Here is a 23,868-nt window from a genome sequence, read left to right as displayed (position 1 = left end):
CTGATAAGACAAAAAGACGCATCATCAAAGATCAATGTTACGTATACTACTTTTCCCCCTCCCTAAATTTGCTCTTTCAAGTACCGGCTTCATAAACACTGTCCCCGTTGAACTTAAGGTTAGCTCAACAGGAGGTCAGCAACACAGCAGCTAATAAACAAATCTTAAAAATATTTCTCCGTACCGAAGTTCTCGTAGTGTGCTTTTGCTCCCTGACACAAGCTTCCCCGCCGAGCCGTGCTGCGGTGGGAAGGTCTCGCTATGAAAGTGCTACTTCTGGAGGGAGCTGAAGCAGCAGCATCTGCCGCAGGAACAGCCCTAAGGAAGGGCTGTGCACAAGGCACCAGGTCAGGTCTTCCCACCCCAGGGTCTGGTAGGGTCTCAGCACGTCGGCAGCGTCGCAGCTCGCTCTGTCCCTGCACTGGCATCACAGTCAATACACAAAATAAACTGATCACATTGTTAGCGAGCGTTTCCCAACAATGCACCCTGAAGAACTGTTACAGAATGATTTATATTTAGCTGTCCCTCTTTTCTGTATAATCTATTTTACTAGAGAGTGGCTGGTGTAAAATGGAGCTAGACGTGCTAAATGTCCCATATTCCTCAGCTTCCAGTATCTCTAGTTTCTATGATGCTTATCACATGCCTATATAGCTGCTCCCATCGAGACTCCTCGGCAGGCTTGATAAAAATCCTAAATGTATTCGTGTTTTTGTCTTCCCCAACTAGTCAGTCATCAGTAAAGCTGTTGCCTTTGTTCTTTGCACATTTTCAAAGGAGCTTAAGCTCATACTCTAACTGATTTGATGTTATCTGAGTCTTAAGCCATCACCAGCTATGAAACATCTAAGTCTGTTATGAATAGTCGTTTAAAACAACCAGTTCTTCTTTATGAGACACCAGCAGGTTATTTGATTATATTACAATCACATGCCTTGCAGTTGAACTTTACTGTTGCCAATGAAAAGCAGAGGAGAGAGAGAAGGAAAAGGAAATGGTTCTTTGCTTTCTTAGTGTCCTTTGTAACTCATACATCTCATACAGTGAGGACACCAGACAAAGTCTTTATTGAATTTATGCCATCAAACTTTTTAACACAAAACATGATATATTTTTAACTGACCTTGTCTTAAAAAACAAAGACAGACTCCAACAGGTTTCTTAAGTAAAGCCTCTAAGATCACAGCTTCAATAAAATAAACATCTCTTTTGTTTTCCTCCCTGTCCATTATAAAGACCAAAGGAAGGTCTAAAGACAGACTCCCTGATGGAACAAATTTAACTAAAATAACACCATAGCCTGGTTTTAGAATTATCTAGCTCCTTCCAAACACAGAAAATAGAAAAATAAATGTTTTGTCATCATACTTCACCCCTGAGAAATTCACATCCTCCAACAAACAAAACTATGAATTAAAACGATCTTTCAATATAGCTGCTAGAGAACGTTACCTAGGGAAGAGTCAGAGACTAAATATATAGCCTGGTTTCTGTCCCTAGTTCTGCCACAGACATCCGGAACGACACTGGGCAAGTCAGGGATTTTTTAGGTACCTGCTCTCCCATAACAAAATCCATATCCATGAGTTAAATCCTGATGGCTTATAAAATGCATCCAGAGAGTTAGGCACAGAGAATAATAAGTGAAAAGCTGCCTAATATAACATAAATCTAAAAAACATAGTCACCCTTGGGCATAATAAAATGGGCATAATAGTATTCTCCCACCTCACAGAGTGCCGTCAGCATGCATTTACAAATGCATAGGTTCATAAAGACTACGGAAGCAGTTTTGGAGACCCTCCGATCACGTCACCCTGAACAGACCCTGACTTCGCCTGTCCCTGGCACAGGGAAAGCACTGACCATTTATTGTTTTTGCAGCTTACTGTTTGAACAGGTTTGTACTCAGTACTATTCCTCTGTCTAGAAGAACACAGGTATCATACCTTATGAACTAGTTGGGATGAGAAGCTTAGCGTTTTCCCATGTTTTTCCTATACTGCCATTTTTGATAAATTTAGAAATTACTGGAATCCCTCAGAAGCCAGAATTCAGCAATACTGGTTTGGTGTTTGTCTTTCTGTCAGGCTTCTGAGCAAAAGTAGATTGTGTAAATTCTCAGAGCAAGAACATGTATGTCTTCACTTACACGTCCTTTGCGTCCACAGCCATATACAGCGAAGAGGTAAAGGTCTGCAGAAGTGATTCCCATTTGAACACACTGTGACCTGGATGCACATATAGGTATATTACAGTTTTTGCAACCTAGGTGCAGAGTTTTGGAAATATGCCCTTGTGACCGGTCATTAGAGAAACTGAAATGAGGACAGCTTCATGTAAGAGACTTTCTGAATGCCTTGAAATATACTCAGCATATTTAAATGGCTTTAATTCTACAGTACTTTTAATATAACCCTTTAAACATGAGGGAACACAAAGGAAGGTTAATTGGAATGGCTAATTAAACATAGTGAAGTTAAAGAACTGGAACACTGGGATTTTGTTTTGATATTTAGCAACATCTCATAACCCTAAGGACATTGATTTAGCCTAAGGTCTGGTATCTTATAAATTGCAACATAGCCTGGAGACCCAAAGGAGAGACAAAAGGGTTGAGTGCTTGTAACAACAGATTCCCAAAGGAGCCCTAATAACAATTATAACCAACATGATTATTTGCATTAGTTAAAAAAATAAATCCATCTCTCAGGTTTTAGTCATTTTGTACTGATCAAGTAGGATACGGCAACAGTGAGAGAAAAGCTGCAACAAAAGCACACCCCATCTCAGGATCCAGAGGACAGAAATTCATATCCCACCATTATCCCTCGTGGATCTGCAGCCACAAACTACTTTTTGCCCTGGATAATCCCAGAGCAATTCAAAACATTTCTCAAATGTGTCAATGAGTAATAAAACTCAGTGTTTTCTAGACTTCTTCACCAGTCTGAGAATAACTTTCAGCAGCTCTGGGAGGTGTAGTTGTTATTTTATAGCTGAGGAAGCAAACAACATACCCAAGTCTTAGCTGGCAGGAGAACACAAAAGAGGTGACTTGATGTCCAGATCTGTTCCTCGCTTGCTGAAGGGGTTCTTTCTGTGCCTCGTGCTCTGCTATGTTGATGTGCCAGAGACAAATCTGGCAGAGCAGAAACTGCCAAATAGCACTGAAATTAGAAATAGTAGAGCTGCACCAGTACTATCCTGAACCTAACAGTTTTTCTGGTTTTGGGACCAGGCTCAGTTCTGCACGCTGCACGGTGCAGGAATGCGTGACGGAAACCTGCCTGGTTGCTATGTCTTGTATTATTAAACTGGAAGCACAAACGAAAGCTGTTCAACGTCTGTTGGCTTTGTTCAGTGAGCTCCATTTCCATGAGCGTTGACCTTACTGCACAAAATAAAACCCTGCTTTAAGGAAGGCATCCAGATGGCCTTCCTAGACACAGCTATGGATGCTAGCAACAAATGAAAGGAGTTGTTTGGGGTGGTTTTTTTCTTAGAGCTGTCTTCCCACAAACGCGCATGTATCACAGGAAAGCGAAGAGCTGGATGTTTTCATTAAGCATTTTGTTTTCTTAGCTCACTGAGAAGTTCCCACAGCAGAGCACAGTTTGCTCAGAGCTGTTTACCTTCCCCATTTCTGATACCACCGTTCAGCTGCTGCAGCCTCGTAATGGCGTACGGCTTACAATGTCTGCTGAAAAACGCGATTTCTCAGCCTTAGCAATGGTACCCAGGGAACTGAGAGACCTCTTAAGGATTAAGGTGAGACCCTAGCCATACTCACATTACGTGCATACCCAGCCTGAGGAAGAGTTAGTATCTGTGTTACCATTATTCACATGCCTGATGCAAAAGTGTATAATCTTTTTAGGAATGCTGACTTCTATTAATTTAAGGATGCAATGATCAGATTACTAGAATATTAATGACACAGACGCATAGGAGATTAATAAACTATATGCGTTTGTTGTCCAGTAGCTGGACTGATAGAAAGCAAGCAGGAACACAGTGGCTACATATAAAACCTCCAGTAACCAAACCCCAGGGAATTACTGGTCATGCACGATGTCCAAGCACCATTACACCACACCAGAGTGGCTTGGACCATGCACGCTCTTCTGCTGGGATGTCAGAGAAGCACACGGCTGTCTTCGGACGCAAATGAACCTACAGTACTTGTGCCACATTTGATGCACCAGCAGAGACCAATCAGACCATGCACGTGACCAGCAGGCGGGTCCACCCTGCACATGACCATTGCCGAGCTCCCCTTTACACATGACCTGCACGCCCTCTCCTGCTCTTTTCTCACTGTGTGGGTCTGAGGGGTTTCTACAATAGCTCAAGTGAGAATAACACTTGCAAACCCTTACAGCTGGCTGTCTTTCCAAAGGGCCTTCAGCCTCAGGCAGAAGCAGACCAGAGTGCAGGCAGGTAAATCTCCAAATTGTAGGTTAAGTACTTGCCTCAGCTGTCTTTAAATCTTGGGGAACACAAGTTTCAGATTATAGCTGCATATCTGATTTGTTCTGCAAATCTGTTTGTTTAGCTAGCGCTAAAGCCCTTCCAGTTGACCTTCTGGCCAACGCTTGCCCTTCCCGCTCCTGTGTGAGTCCCACCCAGGGCACTGCTGCTGATGATGAAGAGCACCAAGGCACACACCTGCAGAGCATGGCCCAACCTTCACACATATCTACGCAGGTCCTGCTGGGAGTCCCCTGGGCTCTGTGCAGAGCTTCAATGAAGTCAATGAAGCCTTGCATTTAAAGTAGAGAAGGAAGTCCATGTGCTTTGTTTGAACTCGGAGAAGATTTGGATTTGACTCAGATCCATGAGGCCTGGCACCACCTCTCCAAAGAAGATCTACTGACAATCTACCTACATTTAGGTACATAATTCCGATTTCATGAATATAGAGGCAACATTAAGTGATTGTGTGAAGCTGCAATTCAGCTCTGAAACAATTTGCAGCAAAAGGTATTCAGGCACCAGATAAATCTTCAAATTCACTGCTTTCATTAATACTTACAGAATGCTCGAGAGTAGAAGAAGCCTTTATGCACTGTATGAAATATTTAACTGGAAACATATTGCCAATAATCAAATATTATGCTCAGAGAAATCTAAATGCAGTCTAAAAATTGGGAACTTACGCTGAGAGAGCAAATCGCTTGTTCTTTATTTCTAAAGGTCTTGCAAAGTTTCATCATTACTTCGCAAAAATATCTGAGAGAAATGTGAATCCTCCCTGTAAAATCCAGTGGGAAAGGACCACTTCCCAGCTGTCTTTGTTGCCCATTTAGAAAAATAGAGAATGGTTTCACAATGATTGCTTTCACTTTAATTTCCTCCCCCCCTCCTTGCCTAATTTCAGGAGGACGAGATTCTGCTCCTAAAAGGATGGTGTAAGTCCAGAACTACTCTGCTGACTTCACAGAGGAGTAAATGAGAACAGAACAGAGACAATTGCTTTTAAATGGATTAATCAGAGCAAGTTAAATAAAAAGCAGAGAATTCTGTCCCCGTTTTATATTCAGGTCAGAATTTGGGGATTTGTTCTCCTCATTCGCCAGTGTTTCACAACTAGGAAATAATATCTGAGAATTCTTTTTTCTTCCTTGACAAAGAGCGCTAGTCAAAAATTGGGAACCAGATGGCTGCTTATATATTTCTTTTTTTTTATTTACTGCAATACTAAAGCCACCATAAAAAAGCAAAGTTGAACAGACAGAGCTAATAATATAATCATTCAAAACACCTGCAAACAGTGCAGATGGGCAATTTCTGTCTGCAAAATCATCAGTGAAAGACCGCCTTCCCATATGGGCAAATCTAGCTGCCTTAGAGCTTCCTAAGCTCTGTCCCTTACCTTAAGAAAACCTGCATTGAGCATATGCAGTCTTTTATGGCAGAGCAGAAGTGTCTGTATCTGCCTGTTTATTTTAGTTAAATATAACTTACAGCACTTACAGCCCTCTATCAGTGTATTTGATTTGCCCATTGTACGTCCCAAAAGGGCAGAAACCCTGAAGTAGTAAAGCAAACAGCTTTTATTCAGGCAGAACGTTTACAATTGTTAACGTATATTAATGAACCCCAAACACACGAGTTTTCTTTCTTTATGAAAGCAAACAGCTACGGGACCAAGGCTGCTTTCGCTGGGGTGTGTGCGCACACGTGTCTGTCTTATGTCTGCGTGTGTTTAATATTGGGTTATGAAATTATTTCCTCCCCTTATTAAAAAATAAATCCTCCTTCTGGCATCTTTTTGGCATGTTGTCTCCAGTGCTAACATACATCAAGAGACGGGAAAGAATGAGACCCGAGGTGCTCCGGAGCTACTGCCGGAGCTGCCATCGATCCCCAACCAGGGCAGGCTGATTACGCGCTGCAAGACCCTTTTTCATCCCCAGCATCTCGTCACTTGAAGTGTCAGAGCCACTTCAAGCCCTGGCCGGCGGGAGCTCCCCAGCCGCGCTTCCCAATCAGATGGGAACCCAAACCTCCTTGGAATTCAGCCTGATCTGCAAACAGCCCCTGTGACCCTGTGCTCCTTGTGTCGTCCCTGGCGCACTCATTCTGCTGAAATATTCAGCACTGATGTTAGTATTATTTTTGAGTCAGCATCATTAAGAAACCTCCTCACCCAAACTTCAGTGTTTTACATGGAAGTCTTATCCGTAAATTTGATTTTCCTCCAGGATACATGATGTTGAAAAAAAAAAGTGTAATTAAACACTGTGAAAATGAGAGTAGCAAGGATGTTCCAAGCCAAGCAAATCATCTGCAATAGGACTTTTTTCAATGAATTCACTCTCTGTTGTGTCTTTGCTCTCTATAGTGCATAAAGAAACCACAGATCTAACACTTTTCTTTTTTAAAATACTAGCTGTGGACAAAAATAGAAGGCTTAACTACATTTTTACACCCCTGCTCTTGTTAGGTGTGGGCACCCACACCAACTGTGAAATAAAAAATGTTTCTTGTTCCAGAATACATAGGTTTACTTCAAAATTCCCTCTTGTTCCTTACAAATATTATTTTTAATGTATTTATTCTGCCCAGAGTGATCTCGAAGCAAGTCCAGCTGAAACACAAGCGGTCAAGAAATCATAACACGATTTTCTTTGGTTTTTTACCTCTTAAAAACCCACCTTAAAATGACTGTCTTAGTGAGTGTCCACAGCCAGGACATCAGGGAGGGGGGGGGGCGAATGCAGATCCCGCCGAGGCAGTGACCTTCTCCAGGCGTTTTCTGCGTTCAAGGTCCACGCACGAGGTCTCTCTGCAAGGAGCTCATTGCTGTGACAGGGCCTTAAATTTCATTTTCTTCAAATATGAGCACAACTTTGAAATTTGCTTTGTATAAATACCTCCTGGCAGTGAAATGCAACTTCTCAAATAGCCAGTGAAAGAACGCAAAAGGAGCAGAAACCAGGCCACAAGGAATGCAAACATTCACAGAAAATATTGTACATTATGTACCTAGTTCTGGTGAACATCACCATTAGGCCATTTCACCGGGACGTACGGTGTTAGCAGCTTGCATCGTTGTTGTAACATAACTATTAAAAAGATAGTATGTCATAGAAAAGGAAGGAGGGGGGAATCCACGCAAAGAAAGACCTAGTATCTGCATTATATATCAATATAATTCTGCAGAAAGCCAAGTATTCTCTCCTAGCAAGAGCTTGGGAGACTACAGCTTTTACAGTGCCAGCTCATGTAGGAGGAAAAAGAAAGATGTAAAGCCTTTGCCAGGGCTTCCTATAGCGCAGTAGCTCCATTATTATTATTAAGTATCTTCCTTTCAAAGTTTCCTGGATTTCCTAAACGTAACAATAATTTTAATAATTACAAAACCAAGAATACTACTTCTATGACCGACTATGTTCCCTGTTTTCCTCCAAGCTAAAGCTCTGCTTTCATGTAATACATAAAAGAGCAATATTGCTCTGATGAACTAAGACACATGAAATATCTAATTAACATTAAAATATTGTCTCTTGTCATTAGCTTCATTTGCACTTTAAGTGTCAGTTCTTGAGAGAGAGGTTCAGAAGCAATGACCTGGCCCTTGAATAAAAAAAACCAAAAAACACGCAAGGCAGAAAAGAGGAAAAAATACACCGTAATGTGCCACGGCACATACACATAGAGCTTCTTCCTTGGTACCCGGGCTCAAAGCAGCAGTCTCAATAAATGAGAGAAACTCTTGCCTCTCTTCTTCTTTTTGTTTCCCAACTATTCGACCTTCACTGAACCAGCTTTTGGCCATGAGAGGGGCAGGGGCAAAGGGGTGACACCCATCTTGTCCCAGTCCCGTTGCCCCACGGCATGGCACAGCGTGGGGTGCTCCAGCTCCACCAGCCCTGCCAGGGAGTTTCTGTGCTGGCCAAGGGCTGGCCCCGAGACCCGCGCTCCCTGGTCCGACAGCTGCTACCTCTGGGGCTGAGACATCCTGGGAATCTGCCCTCGGGTGGCAAAAACTAAACCCTCCGCTGGCAAATAAGCCAGCTTGTTGAGTCTAATTGATTTATTAAAACAGATAACCTTTTGTGATCATCCTCATGGAAGCAGGAAGGCGAAGGAAGAGCATTATTTTCATTTTAAACTGACCAGTTTGTTAATCAGGTTTTGATTATTTATGTTGCTAGGAAGTTTGTGCCAAATGAGAATTGGTTTATTTATTTATTTGCTAGCTTGTTTGCTTGTTTTGTACCTGGCACTGAAGTATGCCAGATCCCTTCACAGCGTTCCTCCATCACAACATCAGGATGCGGCCCTCACAAAACAGCATGGAAGTGGACATGGACACTTTCCAACCTAACAGCTCGAGGTCAGGTGGAGCCGTGTGCTCAGAAGTGGATTTCTTGGCTCTCCAGGACTGTGGGAAGTTTGTCTCATTCGAGGGGAGAGCTTAGCTGAGATACTCGGAGCAGACACTCGCCTCCAGCCGTCAGCAATTCACGTGTACTCAGACAGGGCGGTTTATTTCTGGACCATGTCTGGTAACAACTTTTTAAATTAAAATCTCAGGGGTTTCAAGCAAGGAGATAATTTTGACTCTGAAAAGAAGAGTGAATATTATTTATACAATATAACCCCAACTCCATAAACAAAATAAACTTTCCTCACATCAACCCCTTAGGAAGACCTGCTAATTCATTAGAGTGTCATTACCTTTATCTTTGTGCTCATGTTGGTTTATGTAATCTAGTAACAGCTCTTCAAATTACTCGTGTTTTGGGTCTTCTCTATTCTTGAGAAGGCAGTAGCTTCAAGAAGAAACACTGCCCTGTCCCCGTTTCCTTGGCCGAGGGAGTTCCCGCCTGCCTTTTGGGGCACACGGCCTCCCTGTGCATCAGCCAAAGACTGCCATAGCCACCAACTGCTGCTACTCTTTTCTTCCCAAAGCTGGAGGAGCCATCTCTGATGCTGCACGGGGCAAGAGAGAGAAGGAGAAAATCCACCTGTTGTCGGAAACGCCATTCCTGCCGTTAGTTGCAATTTCCGTGCGCTCTTTTGCCTTGGCATCAGGATTAAGTGCCAAAACATGTAAAACTAATTGTATCAGTGTAATCCCCTTAGTCAGCACACCTCTTGGTTGCATTGCTGTTATTCCTTGCCATTGTAGGTCAGGATCTAATGGATGAGCTTTACAGGCCCGCATATTTCTTTCTGGAGTTCATTAAAGCCTGAAGCAATTGCACCTTAACATTTCCGTGCAATTGCAAATTTGACCTCTGGCAACAGGCCTTGCAATCCATTCATTTCCAAACCGGTTATGATTTGTCGTCACTGAAAAGTTTTGGGGGGGGGGGTGCCCACCTCCGAGCCACGCACAAACCAGCCAGCCTCAAGAGACGACTCCAAAGTAGGGCTTTGCCTGAGTCACAAGGACAAGCAGAAACCAGGAGACAGTTTTGACACTTATTAAAAACAGTTCATTATTTAAGAGTCATCAAGTTCTTCACATGCTAAAAATTGATGGCAAAACAAACAAATGCATCCTACGTTTGGTTAACACCTAAAATTCGACTTTGACCCCCTGGTACCGAAGCAAAGAAATTCACAGTTAAAGCTACATGTCTAGGCAATACTCTGTGCTTAACTCACACTGTTTTTACAAAGGGTCTGTGCACAATTTTAAGTGCCATATGTCCAGGGTAAGGAAGAAATACAACGACAAAAATATAAATATCTACTTTTTCTTTTTAAATACAGGAATTTAAACCTTGTAGAACATAATCTAGAGTAATGACTCTATCTGATTATTGGTTTTCATTTTCCCTGGTAGTTCAGCTAATGCTCTTTTAAGCTATTGTAATGAGCTACAGGATGTTGAGGGTTTTTTGGTTTTTTTTTAATCTGCTGAAATATTTTAAGTTTGTGGAACACAGACTCCTAAGTCAATGCTGATGTCACATCTAGGTGCAAGTTGTATATTTAAGGTATTTCTTTGGTTACAAATAATTAAAACTAGGTATCTTTACATTTTTTAAACTGAAAAGTCCACTTCTCTTGAAGTCCTGATTGCAAGTGTTTATAAGCACAAACCACAAATTGCATTTATTTTTGGGTATAGCATATCTGAAAATCTGCCTCAACCACAGAGCAGAAGCAGACTGGGAACTACTACAAGAGTCATGAGTAGGTCATGAGTTTGGAAAGACTCTTCATCCTAAAATCTATTTTATTACTGCTCCAGATTTGGGAAGATTCGGCTTTCAGCCTCAGGGGTTTGTTACACTCTTGTCTGATGGACTAAAGGTGCCTTTAATACTAGATGTGTAGATGCTTACAGAAGGTGGCCATCCCAGGTAGCTGCAGCTAGCACAGTACCAGGGTTTTACAAAATACAGACGTAATCTGATTAAGATTTTGTTATTTAAAACAAATGCTTTAGCACCATCCAGAAAGCAGCTAGCTGCACACGCATCATTCACTCTTCTGCCAAACTTCTCCGAGAAGTACTTCTCACTGTTCAAAATTATCAATGACAGCATATCACTGCCTTCCTCCCCATGTATTACTCAGTGCCCTACCTTCAGTTTCTCAGGCCTCAAAGCATAATTCCACAAATGGCTTCCAAAAATTCGAGATGCAGCAAGCAACAGCAGATAAAACATTAATAAATTCACATAGCTTTTGCTAAAACATTCACTATGTCTGAATTTTGCCGACCAAACAAGCTCCCCAAATCAAGTTTTTACCCTTTTTATGTTTGGTCCAGAAGAATAAATCAAGTTTCACATGACCGAGTGAAATAGTTCATCAAGAGAAACTTCCTTTAATGTGCAGCCATGACAGCATCACAATTCAGTTGAAAATGATAAAGGCGAGCCTCAGTCCATGTCTGTGAAACCACAGAGAGATCTGTCCTCCCTGATCCACAGGAAAATTATCAGCACTGTGGCTTTTGTTAAGTCTTTTCATGCAAGATGTCATTTTCAGGAATGTACAGTAGTTATCTTGTAGTGAATGCAAACAAAGTTATGAAGTCTACAAATTAAAGTAAAGATGAATATCCTGTTCTCTGGCTAATGTAATGTACAACATTCTATACTTCCATATCAAAATTTCATCTATTTTAATATAAAATAATTACACCAGATAGGATTTCCATCTCGGACGATGACAAATGTCTTATTGCTACACAAGGCGGCACCTCCGGTGGTCCTCGTCACTGTTCAATGAGGAGAAGGAAATGAACCTCCATAGCTGTTGGGACCTGGGCGGTTCAGCAGCCGTCCTTCCAGCGGCTTGTAAACGAATGCAAGGCAGCTCTCAGGTGTAAAAACGTGATGATGAGGTTTCTGACTTGATTTTACAGCACTAAAAACTTTCAACAGTTCCAGCCTGGCTTGCTTTTAATTCTCCAGCTGCCCCCCCGCCATGGGCACTGTTTTTTCTGATTGTCCTGAATGGGGAGCTGGTGAGGAGAGACCCCTAAATGCACTCCTTGTTCAGAGGAGAAAGAAAAAACTTCCTCTCTAGACTGCACTGCCAGCTGCACCTCTCCTGCCTAAAAGTTTCCAGGTTTACAATGAATCATTGGCATGAAACGAAGGCAAGACTCCTCAACATAATATAAACTGCAGCTGTATTAGCACAAAAGAAATGTTGCCCTTTCTGTGCACGTCTCCTGCTGCTGCCTCTGGCATCACCTGGCTGCAGATCAGTGGAGATTTGGGACATCCATGGAGCATGATGCAATGCCACGATGTCCTGGCACTGGTCTCCCCGCAGCCCTGGAAGCAGCAGAGCAATCTCAGCAGGGCCATCCACTTTGGCTGGTTTCCTGGGTGCTGCATTGATGCAGACACTGCTATGCCTTACTTGAAGAGCCTGCTTGTTCAGAGCCATCATGGAATCTTGGCATGATGCTCTCAGGGGTGTCACCAGGTGTATTTTGCACCAATAAAATCACCTTATTTTGCAAACTTTCATCTTCGAACATTTTGCGTCGAGAAAACTCAACTATGTGATAATGCTAGTGATGTGAGGAGGAGACCAGCATCCAAATTCCCGCAGTTCTTTTTCTAGCCTTTCTGACTTAATGTGTATCCTTTGGTCAGCGGCTTAACTTCAGTGCCTCACTCATTTATCATTTGTAAAATGGATATATCTGTTCTCACCTACATCAAAGGCACCATGCGGAGCAGCAGAGGGATTTAGAGACACTTAATAACTGTAAAGTGGTGACAATACAGGAATGGTGCTAGGAAAGAACAAAGTATTGCTTTGGCAGGTGAATAATTTTTGCCCCAAAGCCATCATGAGCTGGAAGTGACCTCTCGTGTCAGCTTAGCTACCTCTGTCCATTGCATTCTAAATACCACGTGAATAAATAAAGAAATGACAGGCAGAATCTTTTAAATTTCATAAAATTCTGACTCACTTTCCCATGGAAGTGAATTGCACAGTTTAATCGCAACTTGAGCAAAGGCAACACCTCCTTTTACCAGCCCACCACCCAGTTAGCTCTAAGGATGGTGTTTAGAGACTACGCACAGAACAGCAACTCATTCATCCCCAATCATTATTCTGAGTACCTCTAATGCACTTTCTCTCAATCTCTTCCTCTTAAGTACGAACCCTCCAGCGCTCAGCATCGGAAGTGCTCTTCCTGAAGGCAACACAAATGCGATGCAGTCTGCAGGATGTGGCTGTGACATTGGTCCCCCAAGAGAAAGCACCAAGTCATGAAGAGAAGTCAAGTTGTTGCTCCTGTCTGAAGGAAATAACTAACTCGCTGTCATGTCACTAGCAAAAACCGAAGGGATTGTGATTTGAGGAGTGGATTTCTGAGTACCCTTCCTTGCCATTACACAGTATTTCTGTCTTTCTTTTTTATTAACAGCAACTAAATGAACCTCAAAAATTATCTGGACTGAATGACAACAAAACAAACTAAAATTAGTAACAGCATACTCATTGCCTAGGGCAGAGCTGCACTGATGGCTGATGTGATGGTGACAGACAAATCCTTATTCCCATTCTAATTCTGTCTACTAAATAAATAAGTAATGCCATCAATAGCATTTCCAGCAATTGCATTCACCTCCTGCAACTTTTACACTATTATTGTATTGTCTTTGACTAACTCTATGGCATAGGTTGGTGCCTGGGCTGACTCAGAAGTAGTACTGCAGTCAATAAACTCATGACAAGAGATATCAGATCAGTTAGTTTGAAGTATTTGATGGATAATATCTTATACCACTCCTTAGTAGAGATCCAGTACTTGACCTGTCTTTTATTCCTCCACACCAAACTTTTGCAGCATGGAAATGCTTTCTGGATATTCCTCCTGTATCTCCTTGTTTCTCTCCTGTTTTTATCACATCAGCCCTGATAACAAAGAGAAAAAAATGGATCTGAATAGCAACTTATCTCTCTCTACAGAAAGACAAGCAACAAAAAAAATGTAACGGGTCACATCAGAAATAGCCAGAAGACCTGGGAAAAAATACATCTGGATGCAGGCAAAGTTACCTGAACCTTTCAAACTTTTTAGGCAGATAAACTGAGTTGTCCTATTTGGCTATCTTTGATGGAGTTCTCAGTGTCTGAAGCCTTAGTTTCTCCTTGTGTTCACTAGAAATCCCAGGGTACTTTTTATAAGAACAGGGTTGAATCTGAATTGTTTGAACACAATATGCTTCTTCCATTAACATGAAAAATGCCGCTTGCCACCTGGCAAGTGCCTGTACTGCAGACGGGCTTCAATACCACTTCTGAATCATCCCCTATTGTCCCAGAGTGAAAAGCACTGTATATTATATGACTTGCTGTTAGTACTTCATATTTTTAGCAATTTTTTGAGTATTTATCCATTTAACTTCCCCTCTGGCACCTCCGCTTTTCTGTGGTGTCATGCTCATCAGTACCAGCATTGTTCATCCAGGGAATTGCTCACCAAGGAGCAGAAGAGAGAACTGAGGGCAAGTCTCACAGCTTGGCCATGCTCACCCTTGCTCAACATCCATCAAGATGCAGTGTTGGGATCCATTCGCAGACATATACACCTCTAAGATTCCCCTCACATAGTTAGGCTACAGTACAGTCCCACTGGGGGTGTTTGCTGAGTATAGACTCCCTCTCCAAACTCCTTTCTACAGTTGGTACTTCCTGGTGAGGTTTTCTGAAACCCCAGAACTGGGTTCTGAGGCTCTAAGGTATTGCAGAACTTCTTCTCCCAGACACTCAGCTTGGCACACTATCTGTGAAAAAGAGATAGTTAAAATAAATAGAATTAAATCTATCAGAATGTGATTTAAATCCAGCATGTGCTTCATGGCTCACTTAAAAATAGAAAGTGTGATTTCCATGCAGATATGTAGCCAAACTCAACCTCCTGAGGCAATTCCTCACACAATCCTCCTATGCTTGGACAGAGTATGACCCTCTATGATGGAAATGCACAGAGCTCTTAGCTTCTAGAGTCTGACTGTCCTGGTGGGCCTCAACAAGTGATCATTATGTTGGTTGTATAGCAACTTGGCACTGGGGTTTGTTCCTTTGATCCAGAGTTGCCATCCAACGAGGTTTGATGGTACGTACATCTGTGATGTATATTCATAATATCTGCAACATCCGAAAGAACTCATCAACTGGACGTAGACTTATTTCCCAGGCTATAAAGATTTTCAGAAAAGGCTAACAAGCTCCAAGGTCTTCAGCTCATCATGCCTCAGCTAGGATTATTGAAAGGAATCTGGCTGGTGTCCAGAAACTTTTGAGTGCACAAGGTTTTGCAGCTTTGCAAAATCAGTTTACAACATAAAACACTCACTGAGAGATCACACCAGGCTGTAAGTAGGCTGCATGGTATTACAGAATTTAGTGGCAATATTAACCTCACTGTAAAAACATGAAGGTCTTCATCTAGACTTGGTTTTAGCAGAGTTATAAAGTTGCAACTCCCTTTCATAGTGGATAGAAATGTTGGGTTTGAGTCACAGAAGTCCTCAGCTGGATTAGAGTCCAAGGTCATGTTAAAGGGCTAGAATAAATTATATATTTATGTGTACACACACACTTCCACACCCACCTTCTTCTGCATCACTTTGCACAGGTGTTCTGGATCATTTGTTATGCAATGACCCTAAAGGAAATTCATAACAGGGCCAAGAAATTGATAACAATGAAATAGTAAAACACAAAAGTATGTACCTTCTAAGAGATAAGGGGGAGCAGATAGCCAATGGATAAATCATTGAATCCATTTATTTTGAGACTACAGGAAAACTCCACTTAAAAATTATGTTGTAGGAGACATCTCAATTCCACTTACTTGCACTCTGAACTTTGAGACAAAGGAATATTTCCAGATACAGAGTTCCATTCTCAGTTGCACACAGAGATGATGCTTTCTGCTTTTACTAATATCTTCATTACATCCTTGTGCAGCATGAGCTTGTCTATACCTGTATAAGTACTTGTTTGGTCCTGGTAAAAGTACTTTTTGGGTTCTGCTTATTTAATTTAAAAGGAAGCTAAAGGGCTCTAAAAACAATGACATCAACAAAAATGAGATTAACGTGGAGACCAGTCTGAAATTACTATGCCAAAACACACACAAAGATGTCCATATGTTTCAGTTAAGAATATTATTTTTTTCCAGATAATGATATATTAAATAACACAGATTTTGTAAATCTTCATGCTACTAAACTGCTTAATGCTAGGAAGTCAAACCGATAAAGCACTTTTACTGTGCCATCACTCCATGCTACAAACGTAGCAAGATGTATTAAGGTGAAGGAATAAAACATGCTATGAGGATGTCATCACTGAGACTCATACCTGGGTCTCCCCAGAAATGAGGGGTTTGGAGGAGACAGTTGTCCTTGAAGCATTGTCTTGGCATTTCCCTAGGAATAGCTCTGGTTGAAGAAAGTCATAAGTGAGAAGTACGAAAAGTTGAAGCTGCATTGGAATGATAAATGGACTATTACTTCTCCATGCATGGTCCTTGTTCATGGATCCCAGGGATTGCAGGAGTGTTTGCAATCACATCCAGTTGTCCTTTCTGTCCAGGAAACCTGTGGATAAAATTCACAGGGTTTTGTTCTTTTCCTAGTAGAAGAAATTGGTTGAGCCTATTCCTTTCCTCATTTTACTCTTGGAAAAGGAATGAAAGATTAAACATTTCCAGCTCTTACGTCACTACTGACAAATGACAATCCAAACGGGGAGTTTTACACAGAGTAACTAGAGGCGTGATGAGGCATTAGTGGCCACTTATGGATTTCAGTAGCTTTGAGATAAACTAATTAATGCTTATTCGCTTTGGTTTTCCCTAGGAGTGAGCACAGGTTATGTGGGCAGTCCAAAGAAACACTTAAATAGGGATTAGACATAGAAGTTTGAAGAATTGTGACTTTAATTGGCCAACAACAGAAACGAACTGCAATAGTTTTGCTATTTAGGAGGGTTGTATTGGTATCAAGGATATTTAAGGTGAACTTCAAAAGATGTCTTCGTCTGTTGCTGAAATAAAAGGGTCTTTGTGTTATATTTCATTCCAACGTATGGTTATCTCACCATAACAGATCTCTTAGAAGGGAGCAAGAACTATTGTCAGACTAACTAGAGCCATATGTCCGTAGCATAAATCCATATAATGAAGGGAGCCACGTACATGGGAGGGTGAATTGATGCCCCGAAGAAGAAACAGAGAGTGAGAGAAGAGCTGCTGAGGGGAAATCTGGGAATCTTTTTACCGGTTGAAGTATTACGCTGTTATACAACAGAGAATTTGAGTCTGCGTTTGGGCGGAAGCAGGCTCAGTGTCACGCTTTTGGGTCTGGATCAGGCAGCGTGGTGCACCAGTCCATAGCAACAGGCTACTTCGTGGCACTTTTAATCTGTAGGTTCTCACATGCTGTCAGGAAAGCTTGTGCGTTGTACAGATTGTGTGTCAGGTCTGCACATCTCAGAGGGCTCCGATGGGAAATTGAGCATGACCAACACGCCCAGGAGAACCACTGGACAAAAAACGGTGCCTGGGACAGCTGCAGTGCACATCTCAGAGCTCTCCTTTGGGGTACTTCTTATAACGAAACTCCGCGGGCACGCTTGCCCTGAGAACTGCTCAGCCTCCAAAGCAAGGTCTGGGTGCAGGTTCTGCTCCTTGTCAAGGATCTGGCGCTGTCTAAACCAGGCTAATTATTGAGTTGTCTTCTTCCCATTAACTTGTGAGGAAAATTACCCTTCTGAGTTTGAGTGGCAGAACAGCATTAAGAGTATGCACCTTTATTTTTTCTTAAATCAACCAAACAGAAAATTTACAATGAGGATGATCTTGTAATTACACACACGTCAGAAAAGAGAGCCTGATAGTTTGCTCAGATTTCTTTGAACATTTCTTCAGAAGAATTTGGGAGGAGAGAGGGAGGGAAGAGTTATTGTAAATCAACTTTAGCAAAAATTTTTTTGTAAAAAGATGCCCAACATGCCTTATTTTCTTTGTTTTGTGTTTTTCCTACATATAAAGCCTTGACAACCTGCTATTCTATGATTGATGCACTTATTTCTTCTAAAGTATCACTAACCAAGCATATCATTTTTATACAGTAAGTGTATATTCAATTTCCTACAGTTTGACTGCTAAACAGGCTCGGTAGTAAAACAAATGAATACTGTCGCAGTGCACTGTTCAGGGGGACCAAGTGAAAATCTTGGAATACTTTTCTTTCGTGTTCCCTTTGCTTTTAGTGGCAATGAAATCACAGCAGGAGCATATGCTAAATATCCATATTTTTAGAAAAGTTGTATTGTCACTGGATGCAGTCTGCAACTACTGCAGACTTTGTACAATGTTAATAGGAATATTATGATTCATATATTCTTGCACAATAAGACAGAATGACATATCAGGTTTGCAGGCTCTCCTGACAAGGTATGAGGTATTTATCTGGGTCTTTATACCACACTCTTATCAGCCTAGTATCTGAACGACTATTGACATCATTACCATTCATGTATTCATAAAATGTGTAGGGGTCTCCCAGTTACATTCTACAAAGTACAGAGTTGCTCCTTCACAGGCTGAAAGAAAATATAAACTGAAGAAAAAGAATTCAAACTCCTGTTGGCTTAGTATTGGATCCCCAGCACTCCTGGACCAGGCGGGAAGATAATGGATCTGCAAGAATTCCTGCATGTTTATGATATACGAGGCATTTCAGCTGACATTGAATCAGGTCAGTGGGTCCATTGGACAGGATGCAATGTCAATGGAACTGTTATGTATTATTGATGTCAGTCACAGAACAGATAAAAACATTAGCAAAATAGCTTCCATTGCCATTTGTGGGTTTTTTTTTCCTCAAATGACAAAAGGCGCCAGTCCATACTAAACACAAGAAGCCTCCAAGGTTCTGATTCTCAAACAGTTTTGACTTGGAGCAAATCTAGGAAATTACAAACTACTGCCAAAACAATATTTTTATACGGAACAAAATGGCTTAACTTGTTTCACTTACATTTTCAGTTGTGGAATAAGTTTTGCCTACCAAAGAGAAATGTGCTCACTCGAGGTCCTCTTCTGCAAATTGTTAGACATGTTAGCCTTTTACTCACTCTATGGTTTTGCTTATCTCTACGTTATACATCACTACACCAACGATTTTTAAAGGACTAATTCTTATTTACATTTAAAGCAACTTTAAACTGCCTGGTCTGTGACATTAAAGCACATATTAGCACTCCACACTGCCAAAGACATAAAAAGACCGTCATGCAAATCACACCCAATGGACTACCCACATACTTAGAAGTCAGAGGACATGTAAAAATTAACTTAAAGGCTTTCAACATGGATTATACCCATTTTACATAACCTTAGGCATCTGGCATAGGCATTGCTCCCTAGAGATACATACCGCTTGGGCTGCTACCACAACTGACCCGTTCCTAAGTTAGAAGCCTTAAAATCCCCTAAATAGGTGGTAAAAACTGAGTGGCATTTGACATGCCATGAAAAATACCTGTGTATGAATAAATATTATAAAAGATTTAACACCTTATGAGAAGGGAAATGAGCTCTGCGGGGCAGACTGCACAAAGAGTATCTCGAGTTTCTTTGCATCCCAAGTTCTCCCGATCACTTTAGTGACATTTTAAAACTTTAAGCAAGTAACACCGTAAGTTTAATAGGGCTGCACATGCCTAAATATAAGCACTTCAGTGTTTCGCAGCTTCAAAGTACGAATCGTATACTTGCATTTGCCAATTAGCTCCATAAAGGGATAGGGAAACACGTGTTTAATTTATGTATTCAAAGCTGGTTTGTGCGTGTACCTTTGGCAGACTTATCTGAGACTTACATCTTTGCACCCGCACCCATGAAAGATAGTTTTGTTCAGAGCAAAACTTAGGAAAATACAAAGTGCAATTTTAGTAGAGAGTATTATCTCCAACAAATGTGATAAAGGAAATGCACTTGAAAAATTATGCAGCTCTTTGTTTGTTCCTTCATAATGAAAGAGTTTGCCTAATCCTTTGCTATGGTAAAGATTTGTCCTATTGCTTGATTTCACCATGACATTCAGTACACCCTGAGCCAACTTTTAACTTGCGGACACAACAAAAACAGGGACTCCAGTCTTAGACATTTGAGTCCTTGTGAGTAAGGCCACTGGTCTCACTTCTGAAGCTTCAGGAATTTACAAAGTAAGGAGTCTTAACGATGACCTGATACACAGTCTGATTGACGCTCTGTTGACTTTCACAATAATCCTTTTTTTAAAAATTATTTTTCTTGTTCCTATCTGCCTCTTATCTTTGCTTCCTGGTGGTTTGTTTTGAACTAGGAATGCTTATAAAGTCATTAAAACTTTGATTTGTATACTGAAAGTATTGGCAAAGATAGGCTACCACTATATGTAAGTGTTATCTTCAGAAGTGAAAGCATAGTAATAATCTCTCCCTCCTTCCCCAGAAGAGATACCACTAATTAGTGATTCTTTGATCCCACCATCCCTGAACAGAGACTACTACAAGAAAGGTCATCAGTCCCCTGGCAGAAGTATTCAACCCCTTACATGTAAACCAAGGGACACAAAGTGGACTAGGTTTTACAAAATATTGTGAACAGTGATTTCTTTGAATAATTTCTTTAAATGGTTGCTCTACCCATCTTGGGTATCCATCCTCTACCATTTATTACATTTGATGTCAAGTCTGCAATTCTCTACTAGTTCAGAAACAGAAATAAAAATCAATCAACAAACCTTCTTTGGATTCAGTGGGCACGTGGTAGTGCAACGTGCTCGCTCCATTCCCAGTGGTCAAAGCAGCACTTTAGGACACCAGGACGCAACAGTCCCAGCAAAGCGCAAGGCGTGGTTTTTGGTTTTATCTCACGTTCCTAACAATGCAGAAGCTGAATGAGACTACAACGGGTGATTCATCTATATGTGTTCAAGACCACATCCCAGGTGGGCACAAAGATGGCATTTGCCTCTGTCTCCCCTCGCAGTATGGACAGGGCCAGCTCACCCACTGGCAACCAGGCTTGTCCTCCTGCCCCGTAAGCTGGCAACGCAGTGAATTTCACATGCACTTTCTTCATGAATAAACACCTCTAATTAACAAAGACTGCAAACTATTTGCTCCCTTTCCCAGGTCTTTCCTTCCCTGATAGCAAGTGGCTCTTGCAGTTAATCTAAAGAAATTCCTCCTAGGCTCTCTGCTTAGTGTTCCCCCTCTTCACAAACCAAACCATCTTGTGTTGTAAAACAGATAAACGAAAATTTTTATGACCAGGTTCTTAAAATATTTTTAAACTTTCCCTTCCCCTCCAACCCCAAAGCCTTTTGATGTAAGGAGAAAATCTCATGCAGTGCCTACCCTTATCTCCCCAAGAGAAACAGAGTTAAAGGAAAACGTCTTCTGCAGAGACTGCCTTTTCTGCACTTCTCTCCCCACTGTGTGCCAAATAATGGCATCTGTTCCTGCTGTTCTTTAGTTCCCTCATCCAGTGTGTTTTCAACTTCCTGTGAAAATTTGTGGTTCTTAAATCCAAAGGTCATGCTGAACACTTCAGTTTAGAAGGATTTGGATTTGTTTCTCTTCAAATTATTTTTTGTTTTAGCTCTCCTTTGAAAATTGACAAAAGGTTTTCTCTCCCTCTTTGCATTGTGTGTTTTACACACTTCAGTGTACATCTCTGCAATTTGAGTTAATACTCTGGGAAATATCCATTCACATATTGATAAGCATTAAAGCATTGCTGTTTCCGTGCCTTCTGGCAAGGTTCGATGTGCCGTCAGCAGCACAAGCTTCTCTCACACTGCCCTCGCTCTACGATCAGTCCGCGGCGTATAGGAATTCCCTTCATCAGGTCTACAAGAAAATTCAAGCTGTAAGTAAACAAAGCCACACTTCTGAGCAGAGGCTGTTAGAGTAAATAGTCAAAATTCTACTGAATTTTGTGCAAGAGGAGCTGAACTCAGATCATCAAACTCATTTTTCTTATTGCTTCAAGTTGGACTCAAACTGTGATCCCAGAGCTAAAACGCCAGTGCTCTGTCCGGTGAGCTGGTCAGCCCATCTGTTTGCCAGCCTTGTGCATTTTACAGCAGGCAGCCTGAGATGATTTGACCATTGGTCTACTGTGGGCCTCCATTTATTCAGTATTTTCCCTAAAATATAATTTTAAAAAATGCATATTTGTCATCTGAAAGGGTGCACTGAGAGATGGCGAGGCATAATTTGAGAGACGGGCAGGGAATTAAAGGCAAACATAGCTTTTTATATGGTGGGGGGGAAGTCAAGACCTTCATTGCTGCCTTTCTAACATTAAGAAAAATGGTCTGTGTGTGTTGCTGAACATTTATTTCTGCGCCAAGGAATGGGGCTGCTCCACAGAGCACTGGGCAAGAGCCCAGAGAGCAAGATTTGGGGTCCACGCAGCCTGTGCCTGCCAACCCTTCAGCCTGAGGCTCTATTTTCCCTACGTAAAAATTCATCCTGCAAATGCCACTTGAGAGATAAAGGGGAAAAAAAAAAAAAGAGTCCTGAAGGGGTCGGTTTTTAATGATGTAATTTTAAAAATGTTTCACAGGTTTCATTTCTGTTCATTTGAGAGAGGGAATAAGGCCCACAGGTCTGACGCCCTGTGCTGGCTCCCAGGAGTTTCTCTGCCCTTGGTTCGCAGGAGGAGGCGGAAGTCTTCACGTCCTTCAGCCTGCACACCCTGTGGGTCTGGCACGGTGTCTCTCGTTTGGTCCGAGAATCAGATGCTATTTCTGGTCGGAAGACATTTGTTCTCAATTGCCTACATAGTTCAATAGGATTTTAAGGTACATTTGTTAGGGATTATAAAGCACCTAAAGATGTATCAAGTGGAAGGGTCAATACAAGATCAGGGTGTATTGTGTTACAGTGCGTTGCATTATGCAGTATGTCTCAATTCACTATTGGAAACCAGATGTGGCAGACAAGTCCAGCCTATTTTTTGAACATTTGTAGATATCTTTGAATTATGTCATCAACGTTTAAAGATTTTTCACAAAGGTCTGAGGAAGTAGATTTTCTCAAGTCTTCCAATTGCTACCAAAACTTGAAATTCTGTTGGGTAACTGAAACGCTCTATCCCAACCCAAAAAATAATAAGCACAAAAAGAACGCTTACATCTTTCTTTTGCAATATATACGGAGGATGGTATGAATTTGCTACCTGTAAGGTGTATTGAATTTTTAATCATCCATATATTTATGGTAAAGAGTAACACATTACTTCTAGTGCACAAAAGCTTATGGCATACGATTATCCTTAATTAATGGGTAAGTGCAAAGCTTTATTATTCAATGAAACTGATTTATTATCTTAATTCTCCGATGTTCTGCTTCATGTTTCCATTGAAACCATTGTTTGCACCATGGTAACCAGCAACCGCCATATGTACGTGATCTTTTTTATGACCTATACGTAATTAGATTTTATTGTTTTCTTAAAACTGAAGCGTAGCCTACACAAGCGGTCCGGCTATCGCTTCCGATACTTCTAAACAAGGGACGAGCCACTTGCTGCTTTGTTTCTGTAATAATCAGGTCATGTTTCGGTGTATTAGTATAGCCTGGTGTCTATTTTTTCCCCTGCGGTCCTGCAGGCATCCCTCCTCTCCCTCGGCGCGCACGCCGGCGCGCTCGCCCACCTGTCCCTGTCTCCGCTCGGCACAGCTAGTTAACTGAAAGGAAGTGAAAAGAGCTGAAAGCTGGTGGGTGTCGGAGCTGCCTCGTAGAGAGATCCCCAGCTAATTGCTAGTCCTAACAGGCACAATTAGCCGCTACAAGCCCTTTGAGATGGCCCTGGGCTTCTCTCAGGTAACAGCCATC

This window comes from Tauraco erythrolophus, chromosome 15, assembly GCF_009769465.1.
Source record: "Tauraco erythrolophus isolate bTauEry1 chromosome 15, bTauEry1.pri, whole genome shotgun sequence".
Lineage (NCBI taxonomy): Eukaryota > Metazoa > Chordata > Aves > Musophagiformes > Musophagidae > Tauraco > Tauraco erythrolophus.
The sequence above is the reverse complement of the archived record's forward strand: the minus strand, read 5'-3'. Positions refer to the sequence as shown.